Consider the following 4,143-nt stretch of genomic DNA (forward strand, 5'->3'; position numbering starts at 1 on the left):
GTTGCCTTGACCCCACCTTCATCAAGGTGGACGTTTCCCATTGACAGCTTGCTTCATCAAATCCAGCCAAGGAACAAAACAGATACGAATCAAAATAGCAACGTGTCAAATCTCCAGTGACTTACACTTTGTTTTCTGTTCATTTTAAGCAATCCAACACACTCAAGGGGAAGGAGATCACATGTGGAGTCCATAGCAAGCTCTAGCTTATTAGGCACAATATAAATGGCCCAGTGTGAAATTCCATCTTTCCTAAGTGAGACATTCTTATATTAAAATTGAGGCCGGGGAGAATGGTAAGAGTCAGATGAAACTAGATTGGCCATGTATCTTAGACCAATCTGTAATTTTCCATGGCTAAACAGTATAAACATGTAAATCAAATATAGCCCTAATCACATATACTGATCTCATGAATCACTGGACCCGTGCTTTAGTGTACTTAACTGTTTAGAAATACCTGCAGAATGTACAAGTGTGTGCTCAGCCCTCCATTTTCTCTCTGCCCCTGGAGTTTGACCCCTGTAGACACGATGGTTACTGATTCTCCATGGTTCATGTTTACCTCCATTAATCAAACACAAGAGCATTTTTGTTTTAAGAATTTTATTTTCTCTCTCCAGATAGGAATGATACAAACTAAAAATGTTTGCCAAGTTTAACCATAATCCTGGATTCTTCAAAATGGGCACAGGCCTCTAGACAGTCCTCAGGTTACATAAAACCTTTTTGAGACAGATTCAACCAGAAACTATCACTCTTATTCAGGAAAGCACAGGATCAATCATTTCCAAGACTTGGGACCAGCTCCATAGTTGAGAAATTCCTAAAAAAAAAAAAAAAAAAAAAAAAAAAATTACAATCAGTATTTAATTCTGATGTAAAAAGCTTCTTGTTTGGGATATGGGTGTCCTCTAGGACCCAGTAGTACCAATACATCCTACTCTTGTCTTAAATTTTCCCCTCCTGTTTTTTTTTTTGAAGATTTTATTTATTTATTTGACAGAGATCACAAACAGGCAGAGAGAGAGGAGGAAGCAGGCTCCCCGCTGAGCAGAGAGCCTGATGCGGGGCTCGATCCCAGGACTCTGGGATCATGACCTGAGCCGAAGGCAGAGGCTTTAACCCAGAGCCACCAAGGCGCCCCTTCCCCTCCTGCTTTACACACCACTTGAGAAGTGGGTTCCCAGGTTACTCCCCAGCAGGGAAACTCAGTACCTCTATGGGGGAACATTTAATCACCTTTAAAGAAGGCTGATACTTAGATAATGCCATTTGCAGAAACCTCACCTGACGCAGGTCAGAATGAACCAATGCAGAATGTAGATCAGGCTGCATCTACATATGGTCCTGTGGCTCATAGGGTTCCTAACCTGTAGAAAGTTAGCAGGTAAAACAAGGTAAGGAACCGGATTCCTGGTGGGGAGAAAACCAACCAAGCCCAAACACCACTTAAACACTTTAACACACACACACACAGCAGAAGTTAGTGGTATGCAGAAAACAGAGACTTCATCTTTGGGGCCAATGCATCAGACAAAACACTGGCTAAAGGTTCAGTTAGATCAACATGGTCGATCTGATGGGGAAAAAAGTTAGGTCATCAACTGCAATGGCCAAATTTGAGTTAGAGCAGAACACAAAGGGCAGACAGTCCTGTATTTAAAACAGGGCTGCCTGGCTGGTTCCGGAAGAGCACGTGATTCTTAATCTTGGGGACAGGAATTAGAGCTTCACGCTGGCTGTAGAGATTACTTAAACTTCAAAATAGGAGTTATTATCTCTCCTATTTTCCAGATCCCATCTATTCAGCCACATGGACATCACTCACCAACATCTCATTCCTGGTCTACTCGAAGTCTGCTTTCAGCCAACAGTAACTCTAAGATGAAAAAACAAACACGAGTTCCCATCAGCTAGATGCTCAAGGGAAGTGAGGGACAAAGGAGCTGCTCAAGTTGGCATATCAGACAGAAACTGGCTTAGGAAAGTTAGATCAACATGGTCGATCTGTTGGGGAAAAAAGTTCAGTCATCATATATGCCAGCAGACAAAGCTCCTGTTCGCAGGTGTTACTAATTTTAATGCAAAATGCCATCACCAAAAACCCGACTTACAGGTCCACTCTGACACCAGTTTTATGACAAATCTGTCTCCCACTAAGTCCTGCCCTTAAGGTGCCATTCCTGGACTCAAGCAAATTAAAATGGTACAAAGCTGAGAACTGGTGGTTGGGTCAACCAAAAACACAAATTTAGCTTTTCCTTAGGAAAAAAAAAAAAAATCCTCAAGTGGGGTGCCTGGATGGCTGGATCAGTAGAGCACATGACTCTTGATCTCTAGGCTGTGAGTCTGAGCCCCAGACAGGGTGTAAAGTACTTAAAAAAATTTTTTTTTTTAATTAAAATATTCTCTTTTGTAGAGGCCACTTTTAAGCAGTAGGTTCGAGCAAAGGAAACCGGAATGAAGTTACCTGGGCCCATAGCGACCACCTGGTTGAAGGCAAACAAGACCTTTAAGGTGACCTGTAAGCCCTCGATGACGGACGGGCTACTTAAAACTGAGCACAGGTACCAAAGGAAAATTCCATTCGTTCCCATCCCTTCTTGCCTTCCCCCTTCATTACAGCCCCCAGCTATGGCCTGGCAGTTTAGCCAAAGAACATCTCTTGTTCTGCCTCTAGTAAATTCTTTCATCCACCTGCCCCCGCCGCCAGCTTCTGTTTGGAAACGTCAAGTATGCTCAAGAAAACGTTTTTATAAAAAAACAAAAAAAACACAAAAAAACCCCCCAAACACCTCACATGGGGAAAAACGGGATCCAAAAATGTGCTTTCGGGAGCACTCAAGAGACATTTAAAGAATTAATTATCTATTCACTTTAAAGAGATTTTCCCACCCTGAGGAATTCGTTTTCCTAAATCTGTTTTCACCGAAGTCTAAAAGATACGTTAGAACCGTGATAAAATGAAGCGTTCTGCGCACCTTACTTACAAGTAAAATTAGCTACGGCTGAATCTCCATTTTTTCCCTCCAGTTTGTCCAGCACACGAAGAGGCTCCCAGACCACGCGTTTCCTACGACAGGCCAGGATACAAATGCTTACGCCGGAGATCAGGAGACGAAAGGCTGTAGAGCTCTACAGGGGGCTCTCTTGAAGACCCAGCAGCGACCCCCTCCTCTGGGATCCATTCTGTACCCTCGGATCGCGCCGACCTGCGAACCAACAAAGAAAGGGTATCCATCGCCATCTTCTCACGGTTGGGATCGGAACATGGCGGGGCCTCCTAAGGCCGGTGTGATCAGAACTAACTGGCAAATGTTCAAAGACATCAGCATTGTCGATCTGATGGGGAAAAAAGCGAAATCATCATTTACACCGGCCAAGGACCAGGTCCGCACGGAGGCGCGGATTTTTCCAATTTAATTGGTTTCCCCGACGCCTCTTTAGGGTCAGAGCAGAGGAAGCCAGAGGGAAAAGAAGGAACAGAAATCTTGAAAGGAGAACAGCAGAATCTCCACTCACCACATACATCAGCAAACGCGGGTTGCCGGGCACCCCACCACAGCTGACGAGGCGAAGGAGCCCAAGACGCAAAAGAAAGAGAAAAGCCCCAGACTTCTCTTATATAACCAGGGGAAGCTCTCGCGCCTGCGCACTGCACTCGAGGCGCTTCCCCTTCCGTCCCGCGGCACGCGGGGACCTCTGGGAAATGTAGTTTCCGAGCCGCCCGGCCCCAGGCGATCTAATGGTTGTCAAGGCCGCTCTAGCCCCGCCCCCTTCGCCGTACACTCGGGGCCACCGGGGCTCGTCGGCCTTCCGCCATGTCGCGCTTCGCACGCACTAAGTCGCCTGCCGGGTTCCCCCTCCTCCGGGGCGGGCTGAGGCCTGCGACGGCCTTGGGCACTGTTAACCCTCCCCCCACAATCCCCTCCCCTCAGCCGCGTCCGCCCGAGCCCGCCGGTCCCGCCGCCGGGGGGAGCTAGGTGACGCCAGCCGGCCCGTCAGCCGCGCGGGCAGTGCCACAGGGCCCGGCCCCCTCGCTCGCAGCCCCGAGGTCCCCTCCTCCTCCCCCACCTCCCTCCTTCTCCGCCTCCCGGCCGCCCGCCCGGCCCCTCGCCCCGCCCAGTGTCTGCGGGGAAA

The 4,143-nt window shown here is 47.8% G+C and overlaps 1 long non-coding RNA gene and 3 other non-coding genes across 6 annotated transcripts; all 4 read right to left on the reverse strand.

The window, feature by feature from the left end:
• Positions 1-589: 589 nt before the first annotated feature.
• Positions 590-3,628, reverse strand: LOC122915990. 3 transcript variants are annotated; one of them, XR_006386125.1, is made up of 5 exons: positions 3,526-3,628; positions 2,985-3,215; positions 1,832-1,882; positions 1,291-1,373; positions 590-826 (listed from the first exon to the last, which is right to left on the reverse strand). It is a non-coding gene; the product is annotated as an uncharacterized LOC122915990 (long non-coding RNA). The 3 variants fall into 3 exon arrangements; XR_006386124.1 differs by having other exon boundaries at positions 2,994-3,215; positions 3,526-3,625; XR_006386126.1 differs by having other exon boundaries at positions 2,994-3,215; positions 3,533-3,608.
• On the reverse strand, positions 1,524-1,617 carry LOC122916685. The gene has a single exon (XR_006386303.1). It is a non-coding gene; the product is annotated as a small nucleolar SNORD12/SNORD106 (small nucleolar RNA).
• LOC122916684 lies at positions 1,958-2,048 on the reverse strand. Its single transcript, XR_006386302.1, has one exon. It is a non-coding gene; the product is annotated as a small nucleolar SNORD12/SNORD106 (small nucleolar RNA).
• Positions 3,292-3,383, reverse strand: LOC122916683. Its single transcript, XR_006386301.1, has one exon. It is a non-coding gene; the product is annotated as a small nucleolar SNORD12/SNORD106 (small nucleolar RNA).
• Positions 3,629-4,143: the final 515 nt, after the last annotated feature.

The sequence above is a fragment of the Neovison vison genome, chromosome 8 (genome assembly GCF_020171115.1).
Source record: "Neovison vison isolate M4711 chromosome 8, ASM_NN_V1, whole genome shotgun sequence".
Classification (NCBI taxonomy): Eukaryota; Metazoa; Chordata; class Mammalia; order Carnivora; family Mustelidae; genus Neogale; species Neogale vison.